This window comes from Triticum dicoccoides, chromosome 6B, assembly GCF_002162155.2.
Source record: "Triticum dicoccoides isolate Atlit2015 ecotype Zavitan chromosome 6B, WEW_v2.0, whole genome shotgun sequence".
Lineage (NCBI taxonomy): Eukaryota > Viridiplantae > Streptophyta > Magnoliopsida > Poales > Poaceae > Triticum > Triticum dicoccoides.
The window spans coordinates 723895199-723908821 of NC_041391.1; positions in this window are offsets into that span (position 1 = coordinate 723895199).

Genomic DNA, 13623 nt, shown 5'->3' on the forward strand with positions numbered 1-13623 from the left:
CCCACACACACACCACTTTGTCTCCACTTTGCGGGAGAAAGTACGTCTGGACCACCGAGCGGACCAATATATGCCCGCGTTGGATGGCTTTCACGGTCCGGACCGTGCCATCCAGACATATGCGAGCGGTTTGAGGGTCGACGTTAAAGATGTCCTAATAAAACTTTAAGTTGTTTTCATCAATATCCACCCAATTAACGGGTTTGGTTTATCACAAGCAACACGTTACTTCATGATGTTTTAACTAGCAATTGAAGTTGGTATTATTGGTTATAATATTAAGAGGTAAATACACCGGGAATCTTACAACTTGCACGCAACGGTCAGTATGAGCATCGGTACTAGCGCAGGATGCTCATATGGTGCACCATCTTCTGTTCTGGATAGCTCCACGTGGCTGGTTTTGTTCCCACGTGATCTCCTCTTCATATGGTAGGTTATTATGACGTTAATTGCCACAATTTTCACCTACACCAAGGTGTTTTCTAATCAATGCTCAAAATCTCTTGCTTCTTTGGGATCCTGGCAAATACACGCAAGAAAAGGTGCGCCGACGCGATTAAATTCTGACAGTCCAATGACTATGATGCAAAACAATGGATAAAAGTGATCCGAAAATGCACTCATCACAGAACCAATTCCCAGTGAGATACTCCCTCTGTAAACTAATATAAGAGCGTTTAGATTACTAAAGTAGTGATCTAAACACTCTTATATTAGTTTACGGAGGGAGTACTTGTGAATTCTGATTCACCTCCGGTGCCTCTCAAATGCGACGTGGAAATATGGTCAGGAGGAGAAACGTCCAAGGTAGTTGGAAATGCAAGTTGCTAATTGTTGGCAGACGACTTTCAATAAACTAAGTACAAAAAAATATGGTTCTCTACATGCTATAATTTTTCTAGCTACTAAGGGGGTGCTGAAAAGGCTGGATTACATTAGGTTGAGATTCTTTTCTAGTAAGGTGAAAGCGAAAATAAAAAGAAATATAAATATCTCAGATGGAATATGGTTTGCCACCCAAAGGATCAATAATGATTAGGCGGACGATTTTTAGGTAAAAGATGATGCCTTACTCGGTAAAAAGATGTACTCCTTCCGTCCCAAAATAAATGTCTCAACATTAGTACAAATTTATACTAAGGTTAGTATAAAGTTAAGACACTTATTTTGAGATGGAGGGAGTATAAGCTTCTAACTGAGAAAGGGATCTAACGAACTCTGCTCCGCAACAAGTATCTAGGCTTAAAAGAAGTATCTCAGGCTTACTGAAAACATGGGTCTTCATACTTTAGGGCTGGTCTAGTGGAGGCAAACAGACACATTTTCTGCTCTGAATCCCTCGCAGTCAAGGAAGGCTTTGAGATTCGTCTCTGGGAGGATAAATGACTGTGAAAGACCATCCTCCGGGAACAATACCTGCCCTTATACCTAATTTCCACTCCACTCCAACTCAAAGGAAAACATATATCCCCCCGCGAAAAGAAAGGAAAACACATACGGAGAGCCAACCATGAAAATCAATAGGTACAAGGGCATCAAGCATACTTCACTGGCAAGCACAGATCCCTTTAGCATGATAATGGAAGTGTGCCAAAACCGCGGCGTATCTGCTTTCGAGGTCCCAGTCCGTCGTAACTGTCTGGCATGTGGATGGGCATGACCCGACCCTCTACGCACTCCACCTCCACAAGCGGCTGGAGCACCGGCTCATACTGCTCTTCCCCACAATTTCTTGTCAATTTGTTTCATGTTCGGACACAAATGTCCTGTTGGGATTGAGATATGTGTGCTTGCTCCCCAATTGTAGCTTGGGAAGCAAGCTAATTTTAACTAAAGTAAATGTTAGGAAGAGTTTACATCCATGTACAATTCAAGAGTATTGTTGAGATATAGCACATGATGTTTTCAGTGCTTGCTATTTCTTCAACTCTCAGCTGCATGTCTGTCTATGTCACCATGTGTCAGTATGACACTAATGAAAGTGCTCTGAAGGATGCATTCTCTCAACATGGACATGTTACTGAAGGTACTAATTTATATGTTTCGACCCTGCTTGGTCTTGGATCCATGGTTTGTGTTGATTAGAGATTGTTCTCTAACTGATGAATCTTTCATACAGTTAAAGTAATACACAATCATGTGCTTAGGAAACTCAACAGATGTGGTTTCTTCATGTTCTGTTAAGAAAATGAAGCAGCAGTGGCATTCGAGAGAGTGAACAATGAGGTCCTTTTCCAAATTTTTTTTGAATAATGAGGTAAAATATGCTTCATGGCTTCCATAGTATATATATCCCAGATCATGTATATCTTTTTGTTATTGAAAGTATTTCGCATTTATATATGAGAACAATAGTAGTACAAGTAGTTAGAAATTATTTTGGTTGGCAAATCCGATGGGCTGGGTATGACTTCCTCTTTGTCTTTTCTGCTGCACAAGGTCACATGCACACAGCGGCATAACCGGATAAACTGGTCTCATACAGTAGTGGTAGTAGCATATGGCATGCATATCATTAATGCTCGGAAGAACGTTTAACTACATATGGCCTGACATGCAACAGGCCCAATGCATCTGTCCGGAGACAATGCGCACTCAGTTGCAACTTTCTCAATCTTTTATTGTGGTTCACACGACTACCCGGTCTGATATGCTAGTTCCTTTCGTAATTTATAGGCCATATTTTGACCATAGTTTAACAAACAAAATATAAGTATACGTAGTAAGAACAATATCATTGAAAACTACATTCAAATACGAATCCAACAATATAAATTTTGATGACACATATTAACATTTTCTAGTCAATTATGTGATCAAACTTTGACTCAAAATACGATGCGGACTAATATATATAGACGGAGTTAGTACTGAAGAAAACGGAGGAGGCAACCGAGGACACGAGAGATTAATGCGTAACAGGAGATCCAATTTTACAGGAACAATATAGAAAAGATTTCACATTCCTGGCCTCTCCTTTGGGAGAAGAGATAAAGAACTTACGCCTTGTTCAAATCCAGCCCGAGATTAGCCAAGGATAAGGTATATTTCTATGGTTTGCTATCATCTAAGAGCGCGTGAGCAAAATCCATTCATAAGCAAATTAGTGTTTCTGCTTTGATTGCAAGAACAAGTTGGTTCATGACTTCAGAATTCTGAAGGAGACGTACAATGCTAGATTCCACATATGGGTTTAATGACATACTTAAAGTGACATCACATGTTCTAAACTATGCTCAGACAATAGCCTTGAAATATTTTCATGTAATTATTGGTAACTCCTTTCTGAACCTTGCATCAACTAAAATGTGATAGTCCATTCATCAGTGTATTCAGTTCTGTGGAATTTCGTGTTATTTATTAGATGATACGTATATTACCGAAAAACAAAACCGGTGGAGCCCATAAGGGTTCACTCAGACAGAAATGTTTAGAGATATTGGCAAGATTGTATTTGTCCTTAATCCAGAAAAGGATTTGTCAATGTGGAGGTTGATCTTTGTTTCCGTTGTCCTATCTTCGTATCTACATTTCTGTTTTGTCATTAAGTTACTTTCAAAAATGTACTTTTCACTGGTAGAAAAAGAGGCTTCCGTCCAGCCCCATTAGTCGCGAAAGTGTAGGAACCGCGACTAATGAAGTCTTTAGTCGCGGTTCGGCAGACGAACCGCGACCAAAGGCCTGGGCCCAGGGCGCTCGGTGGCCAGCTGGTGCACGTGAGGGGCTTTAGTCGCGGTTGGCCAGGCCAACCGCGACTAAAGCTCCTCCCCTATATATACCAGTTCAGCACACTCACTTAGCCATTTGGTGCCACTTCTCTTCACAAGCTTCACAAGGGGGTGTAGGTTTGCTTTTGGTTCCTCTTATGCACACAAGGTGTTTGATGAAATACCCTAAGAGGGTGAAACAAACATGATATGAAGTGTTGGAGCCACACTTGAGGTTCCTCATTTATTTTTTCCTCCTCGATCGCGGTTAGCAACTTGAACCTTTCATGCATGTGTGTCATTGATAAAATATGCATGTGTGCAGTTCATTGTTTAATTTATATTGTTTGTAGCTAGTTAGTTTAACAAATGCATGATGGTTAATTATATATTTTATATTATAATAATGCAGATGAATCGGCAATGGATGTACGGTAACCGACTCTCCGGCGAGTTCACTACGGGTTTGAAAGATTTCCTCGTAGTGGCTAATGCGAACAAGCAGGGGGGTTTTGTTATCTGTCCATGTGTTATCTGTAAGAATCAGAAGGGTTACTCTTCCTCAAGAGATGTTCACATGCATCTGCTTCGGCACGGTTTCATGCCAAGCTATAATTGTTGGACCAAGCATGGAGAAAGAGGGGTTATAATGGAAGAAGATGAAGAAGGGGATGATTTCATCGATGAAAGCTATCTTGCTTATTTCGGTGATACTTTCATGGAGGATGCTGAAGGTGAAGGGGAAGGTGAAGAAGAGGCACGTGATGATCCCGTTGATGATCTTGGTCGGACCATTGCTGATGCACGGAGACGCTACGAAACTGAAAAGGAGAGGGAGAATTTGGATCGCATGTTAGAGGATCACAGAAAGGCGCTGTACCCCGGATGCGATGATGGTCTGAAAAAGCTGGGCTGCACACTGGATTTGCTGAAATGGAAGGCAGAGGCAGGTGTAGCTGACTCGGCATTTGAAAACTTGCTGAAAATGTTGAAGAATATGTTTCCAAAGGATAACGAGTTGCCCGCCAGTACGTACGAAGCAAAGAAGGTTGTCTGCCCTCTAGGTTTAGAGGTTCTGAAGATACATGCATGCATCAACGACTGCATCCTCTACCGCGGTGAATACGAGAATTTGAATGAATGCCCGGTATGCACTGCATTGCGTTATAAGATCAGAGGCGATGACCCTGGTGACGATGTTGAGGGCCAGAAACCCAGGAAGAGGGTTCCCGCCAAGGTGATGTGGTATGCTCCTATAATACCACGGTTGAAACGTCTGTTTAGGAACAAAGAGCATGCCAAGTTGTTGCGATGGCACATAGAGGACCGTAAGTCGGACGGGGAGTTGAGACACACCGCAGATGGAACGCAATGGAGAAAGATCGACAGATGGTTCAAAGATTTTGCAGCTGACGCAAGGAACATAAGATTTGCTCTAAGTACGGATGGCATGAATCCTTTTGGCGAGCAGAGCTCCAGCCATAGCACCTGGCCCGTGACTCTATGCATCTACAACCTTCCTCCTTGGTTGTGCATGAAGCGGAAGTTCATTATGATGCCAGTGCTCATCCAAGGTCCGAAGCAACCCGGCAACGACATCGATGTGTACCTAAGGCCATTAGTTGATGAACTTTTACAGCTGTGGGGTGGTGTCCGTGTGTGGGATGAGCACAAACAAGAGGAATTTGACCTACGAGCGTTGCTTTTCGTAACCATCAACGATTGGCCTGCTCTTAGTAACCTTTCGGGACTGTCAAATAAGGGATACAATGCATGCACGCACTGCTTACATGAGACTGAAAGTGTACATTTGCCAAATTGTAAGAAGAACGTGTACCTTGGGCATCGTTGATTTCTTCCGAAAATTCATCCAGTAAGAAAGAAAGGCAAGCATTACAACGGCAAGGCAGATCACCGGCCGAAGCCTGCGGAACGCACTGGTGCTGAGGTATTTGATATGGTCAAGGATTTGAAAGTCATCTTTGGAAAGGGTCCTGGCGGACAATCAGTTCCGAAGGGAGCTGACGGGCACGCAGCCATGTGGAAGAAGAAATCTATATTCTGGGAGCTAGAATATTGGAAAGTCCTAGAAGTCCGCTCTGCAATCGACGTGATGCACGTTACGAAGAATATTTGCGTGAACCTCCTAAGCTTCTTGGGCGTGTATGGGAAGACAAATGATACAAAGGAAGCACGGCAGGACCAGCAACGTTTGAAAGACCCTAATGACCGGCATCCGGAATGGTTTCAAGGTCGTGCCAGCTACGCTCTGACCAAAGAAGAGAAGGTCATCTTTTTTGAATGCCTGAGCAGTATGAAGGTCCCGTCTGGATTCTCGTCCAATATAAAGGGAATAATAAACATGGCGGAGAAAAAGTTCCAAAATCTGAAGTCTCACGACTGCCACGTGATTATGACGCAATTGCTTCCGATTGCTTTGAGGGGGCTCCTGCCGGAAAATGTTCGAGTAGCCATTGTGAAGCTATGTGCATTCCTCAATGCAATCTCTCAAAAGGTAATCAATCCAGAAGATCTACCACGGTTACAGAACGATGTGATCCAATGTCTTGTCAGTTTCGAGTTGGTGTTCCCGCCATCCTTCTTCAATATTATGACGCACCTCTTGGTTCACCTAGTCGAAGAGATTTTCATTCTCGGTCCTGTATTTCTACACAATATGTTCCCCTTCGAGAGGTTCATGGGAGTATTAAAGAAATATGTTCATAACCGTGCTAGGCCAGAAGGAAGCATCGCCAAGGGCTATGGAAATGAGGAGGTAATTGAGTTTTGTGTTGACTTTGTTCCTGACCTTAAGCCGATTGGTCTTCCTCGATCGCGGCACGAGGGGAGACTAAGTGGAAAAGGCACGATCGGAAGGAAATCAACGATATGTATGGACGGCCATTCTCTGACTGAAGCACACCACACTGTACTGACCAATTCCAGCTTGGTGGCTCCGTACTTTGAGAAACACAAGAATATTTTACGCTCGGACAACCCGGGGAAGCCTGAATCCTGGATTAGGAAGGCCCACATGGAGACTTTCGGCAGTTGGTTGAGAAAACATTTAATGAATGACAATGATGTTGTAGATCAGCTGTACATATTGGCCAAGACACCATCTTCGACTATAACGACTTTCCAAGGGTACGAGATAAATGGGAATACATTTTACACGATCGTCCAAGATAAAAAGAGCACCAACCAAAACAGTGGTGTCCGCTTTGATGCAGCAACCGAGAATGGGCAAAAGGTCACATATTATGGTTACATAGAGGAGATATGGGAACTTGACTATGGACCCTCCTTTAAGGTCCCTTTGTTCCGGTGCAAATGGTTCAAGCTAACAGGAGGTGGGGTAAAGGTGGACGAGCAATACGGAATGACAATGGTGGATTTCAACAATCTTGGTTACCTTGACGAACCATTCGTCCTTGCCAAAGATGTCGCTCAGGTTTTTTATTTGAAGGACATGAGTAGCAAACCGAGGAAACGGAAAGATAAGAAAACGATCAGTACATCATGCGATGATCCAAAGCGCCACATTGTTCTTTCAGGGAAAAGAAACATCGTGGGAGTGGAGGACAAGACAGACATGTCAGAAGATTATAATATGTTTGGTGAAATTCCGCCCTTCAAAGTGAACATTGACCCAAGCATTAAGTTAAATGATGAGGATGCTCCATGGATACGGCACAATCGTAAGCAAGCAGGGACACAAGGGAAGAATTGATATGTAATAATTTATTGTACCAAACTTTGTATTTGGTCGATGAACTGAATGATGTATCAAACCTTTTGTCAAACCTTCAAGGGGTTTTAAAATGAATTAGTTTTATTTTTCTGATTTTTTTGATATATAATTGTATTTTTAAGATTTTAAAATGAATTAGTTTTATGTTTTTGATTTTAAAAGGAAAAAGGAAGAAGAAGAAAGAAGGAAAAAGGAAGAAAAAAACAGAAGAAAAAAACAGAAGAAAAAAGGAAAAACAGAAGAAAAAAACAAACAGAAGAAAAACATAAGAAAAAAACAGAAGAAAAAAACAGAAGAAAAAAGGAAAAAGGAAAAAAGGAAATATGCCACCTACTGGGCCACCACGGCCTGAATACGACTAGAAACCCATTAAAGGGCCAGGATTCAGGCCCGCAGAAGGCCGAGTAGGCCCACAGGCACATAGTGACAGAATAGGCCCGTAAGCCTGCATTTGAGAGGAGCTCGAAGTGGTGAGCGCAGCCGCGCTTATAAACCACTGTCGAAGCCTCTCGGCTAGCGAGGTGGGACTAAACATCCCACCGCACCGCGCCAGTTCTAGCACAGACCTTTAGTCCCGGTTGGGGAGGCGGACCGCGACTAAAGGGTACCCTTTAGTCACGGTTGTTGTCCCCAACTGCGACTAAAGGGTCTTTCTGCGCGGGAACGGAAGCGGCGCCAAAATCCTTTAGTCCCGGTTGGGGAGGCGGACCGCAACTAAAGGGTACCTTTAGTCGCGGTCCGCCTCTCCAACCGCGACTAAAGGTGCGTCTATAAATACTGCACTTAGCAGTTTTGCCACTTCCCATTCTCCTCTCTCTCGACGCCGAAGCGCTGCCCCGACGCCGACGCCGAAGCCCTGCCCCGACGCCGACGCCGACGCCGAAGCCCTGCGCGTCGCCGCCCCCGTCCCCAGTGAGCGCCGCCTCCGCCCGTGCCCTGCCCTTGCCCGCCGCCCGTGCCTTGCGCCCTTGCCCGCCGCCCGCCGCCCGCCGCCCGCCGCCCGCTGGCCCTGCCTGCCGTCCTCCGCGCGCCGGCAGAAGAAGAAGAAGGAAGAAGAAAAAGGAAGAAGAAGAAGAAAGAAAAAGGAAAAAGGAAGAAGAAGAAAGAAGGAAGAAGAAAACAAAAGAAAAACAGAAGAAAAACAAGAAAAAGGAAGAAAAAAGGAAAAAGGAAGAAAAAAAGAAAAAGGAAGAAAACAACAGAAGAAAAAAAGAAAGAAGAAAAAAAAGGAAGAAGAAAAAAAGAAAGAAGAAAGAAAGAAGAAAGAATATGTTTTGGAATTCATTAATATTTTTTTGTTTTGATGAATTTTTTTGTGTCTAATAAAATCAATTTTTTGAAATACACGAATAATTTTTAAATTCACGAATATGTCATGAATCAGTGAAAAAAATTAAATACGTGAACTATTCTGAAATCCCTAAACATTTTTTGAATACACAATATGTTTTTATTCCTGTTTTTTCCACAAAATCATCAACATTTTTTGAAAACCTTTTTTTTTGCAAAATCACAATGTTTTTGTATCCATGAACATTTTATGATTCATTTTTTTGAATTCACATACATTTTATGATTTCTCAAATATCTTTTTTCATTGCTATATTTTGATATACTGAATTGTTTTAAAGATGAAAAGGATAAAAACAGGAAAAGAAAAAATGAAATGAAATGAAAAAGAAAAGAAAAAAGAGTGTGGCCAGCACCCCCCGCCCTGCACATGGGCCATCCCGACCCCACATATATTCGTCTCCATCCGCATCCCTGGCCAAACCCTAGCCACTCTACTCCAAGCTCTGTTCGGACAATTTGTTTATACGGAGAGGGGCGGCGAGGGGGGCGGCGATGCGCGCGGTGTTTTTTTAGGGATCGAGAGGGGACGGCGAGGGTTATAAATGTGTTGTCCTCGCCTCCCCTCTCCGTGACACCGTCGTCTGCCGCCCCGTCTCGCGCTCTACCGCGACACCCTCTCCCACCCCTTCCTCGCCCCCTCCTTTCGCCACCGCCCTTTCGCCACCGCCACCGCCACCGCCCCCCTTCTTCACTTAATTAATTTGTTTTTACTACATGTTTTCAGGACTGACATAATGGCGGACGATAGAGCTGACCCGATTATGGACAACTATGATCCGGACGGTGAAGCACATATGTTCGGCATCATAAACGGCGATATTCTATATGTGCCGACCGGAGAAGAAGAAGATGATATCTCTTCTTATCTGAACCTTGACGGTGAAGATGAAGGGCGCCGTCAGCAAAATGATGCCGAACAAACGTCGATAAACGACGATCTTCAAATGGAAGTAGCAACCACCTCCGGCGCCGAGGTATATATATACATTGAGCCTCTGGTGATACAAACTAACTGATTTGAATAAATATCAGGACTGACATAAAAGACTCTTTCTTATTTTAGCCCTCGGCCGGATCGTCGAAACAATCGAGTACGTCGTCAAAGCGTGGCGCAACCAAGACGATGAAACAAGGAGAAACATGCACCATCGAGGTTGTCGACAGTGCAACCGGCAGGCCGCTGGAGCCCCGCAAGAACGCAACCAAGTTTGTCAGCCAATGCGGAGCCATTGTTAGAGACAACGTCTCGATCACCGTCCAGGAGTGGAATGAGCCAAAGAAGGCACGAATTGATGGTTTCACTTTTGTCGATAAGAGAACAAAAAAAGATTGCTTCAAGAAGCTTATGGAACATTTCGTTCTACCTCCGGAATACAACAAATTCGATGAGGAGGGTAACAAGATTGAGGAAAACAAGGAGAGGAGGAGGCTAGTCAAACAGTTCGCTCTTCATAAGATGGCCGACGCATTCCGGAAATTCAAGCAAAATCTAGCCCATGACTTTGTCAAGCAGAACAAGACTCCGTATTTCAAAGGACAATATGAGAAACTGAAAGATGATTGGCCAGAATTTGTGAAGCAAAAGAAATCGGAGCAGTTCATTCAAATATCGAAAAAAATAAGGAAAATGCGGCTAAGAAGGAGTACAATCATGTTATGGGGCCAGGAGGGTATCGCCTTTGGGAGCCTAGGTGGGAAAAGATGGAGAACGAGCTGAGGGCGCGAGGAATCCGTCCAGGTACGGAGGGATGGGACCCAAGGGCCAAAAGCTGGTGGTACGGGCATGGGGGAACGCTGAACCCGGAGACAGGGGAGTGTGTTTACCGGGGCAAATTAATTAAACCCACCCAAGCCCTTATTAACGCAATGAGGGATGCTCAACAGGGGAAGATCAAGTTCAACAGAGAGAACGATGCGCTGACAAAAGCCCTCGGGAATCCTGAACACGGAGGACGTGTACGAGGCATGGGGCACATTCCGTGGAAAATAGGGTTCCCCCAGAACGATGACCCGTACGGTTACAGAAGCCGTAAGAGAAAGATGGATCGGGAAGCAGATGTTGTGGCGCGGTTGGCATCGGAAATGGATGTGATGAAGAAAACCATGAGTGTACTAGTAGCCGAAAGAGATGCAGCTCGGGTGCAGCATGAAGATCATCCAGCGGATCTCGGAAGCCAGCAGCGGAGAAGCAGCGTGGCTTCCACGGAGGCCCCACCGGCTGGTGCAGATGCACCGACGATCGAAATTACTGCACCGGAGCCTCTGGTGGTCCAAATTACTGCACCGGAGCCTCTGGTGGTCGAAATTACTTCACCGGAGCATCCTCGCTACCCCGTGGACGATATAAAGGAGATGAAAGAATGTCATCTGTATTATCCTATCGGGAACATGTCCATGAAGGTAGCCATCGGCAGTGCTTTACCATGTTTACCTGGAGCACTCCACCACAACAACCCCATTCAAGATGGCAATGCTCGTGTCACGGTGGAGGACATAGTCCAAGGGTTTGAGGACCTGGAGATTGACATTGCTACACCTGAAGGGGAGAAAAGACTTGGAGATGTCAAGCGCCATTTCATTCTATGGCAAAAGAAGTTTATCAAGTTTCCAGGCGAGGCGCCAAGGACAACAAGTCCACCCCCCTACGGTGGTGGTGGTGGCGGTGGCGGTGGTGGTGGTGGTGGTGGTGGTGGTGGTGGTGGTGGTGGTGGCGGTTCACCTACACCTCCGTCACGTCAGCCGACGCCGCCCCCCAGTCCACAACGTCCGGCGGGTGATCAGCCGCCGCCCCCCAGTCCTCGTCCGGCGGGTGATCAGACGCCGCCCCCCAATCCACCTCCGGCAAAGAAGCAGAAGCAGTCCTGGATTATTAACCCGGACCCTTATGTACCTAAGACCACAAAGGTACCGGAGCCATCACTGAAGCCTCTCCCCACAAGGCCTTGGGAACGTAGTGCCGAGGAAGTCGACGCGGCCGCGGCTGCTGATTTGGAGAAATGGAAGGCGGACTGCAAGAAGAAAAGAGAGCCCGAGCCCAAGCCAGTATTTTCTGATGAGCAAAAGAAGTGGGCTAAGTCATTTTTGAGCACACCGTCCCAAGCCGCGAAGAATCTGCCTAACGACTATGCACGTGAACTTCGCAGGCAGGCACTCATGTTCAAGGAGAACAAAGAGCGGGAGAAGGCCGAAAGTAAAAAAAAGCGGGAAACAAGTTGCCCAGCTCGGGGAACAAAGTAAACAATCGATTGCCCCGCTTATAGTGGAAGCCTTCTGTCCGGATGACCCCGAGATCATACAAGCTGCGGCAGCACAGGGATTGACTGTAACGAGTGCCAGAGAACAAGCGGCCAACTTAGGTATTACTCTTCGTGAACTGTTAGGCCTTGATGAGGCGCCAGTGAAGGAGGTAGTAATTACATATGTCAAGAATGGGCCTCTCGTCGAGCCTGCGGAGGAAAAGGATCTACCTCCACAAATGAAAGGTCTGCTGAAATGGTACAAGGGTTACATAAAAAATAAAAACGCCAAAGAATATATTTATGCGGAAGTTAGACATGAGCATCACTTCAAACATTACTATGTACAAATTGAACTGAGTGAATTGTTCCAGCTTTTCAATCTGCGCGAGCTCGATAAATCTATCATCAGTTGCTACGTTCTGTAAGTGATTTATTAATTTCTACCCCATCTCGTTCATATTGCCTGCACTATATATATGTCCTAACTATATTGTTGTGTCCGCTATTATACATGCAGAATGAAGATTAAGGAATGCAGAGTAAGGAACATCCATGATGTTGGGTTCATTGACCCACACATCGTTAATGGACATGTGTTGGAGCGTTACCCCGCCGACGTGGAGCCAGACCTGTGGCAGTTTCTTACAAAGCAGGAACTCAAAAGTGATATTCTATTTCCTTACCATTTTGAGTGAGTGTTTCTGTCTTGAGCACATTCTCTTTTGTTTACTCCATGCATGGTATGTGGCCGGCTAATCGATGAGTTATGCATGACGTACTGTGCATGTATCGTGTCCGCAGGTTCCACTGGATTCTGCTAGTAATTAAAGTTAACACCTCAGAATGTCTCGTCCACGACTCTGTGAATATGGATCCAAAGCTTTGGGGCGGCATGAGAAGAATGCTGCAGAAGTAATTATTTTCATTCATTTGCGCTCTATATCGATCGGCCTATTTCGTTCATTTCCTAATATCAAGCAACTAATTAATAACTCTCTTGTTCATTTAATTTTCTTTGCCTCGTAGGGTTTGGAGACGGTTCGTAGATACAAAGGTCGGTGAATTCAAAAAAGAGCTAGAATTCAAAATGTTAAAGGCTAAGAATGCTGGGGATATTCAGCCACCGGAGACCAATCTATGTGGATACTATGTCTGTGAGATGATCCGGAGATACACCTCTGAGCGGGTTCCGAGTGATACCAATGCTAAGAGGAATAACCTCCGGTGGATGCTTAGTCCAGAAGCTCGCTTCCGACCACTTCAAGAGGAACTAGCTGGATGGTTCAGCAGGGAAGTCCTCCATCCTAAAGGAGAACACTATTACGAGGACGTAGAACTTTATATGCATTAAATCATGTATGGAAACTTGTTCAAAATTGTATATGGTCATCCGATGATATTGAATATATATTGTATATTGCTCTTGAATTCTTTTTGGTTCTAATTTCAAATTTATTTGAAATTGTACATTCATATGCATGTATGTAGTACCGTAGAATATATGAAACTCCTTCAAATTTAAAATAAAGCACAAAAGAAATAAAACAATACAAATTAAACAGAAAAC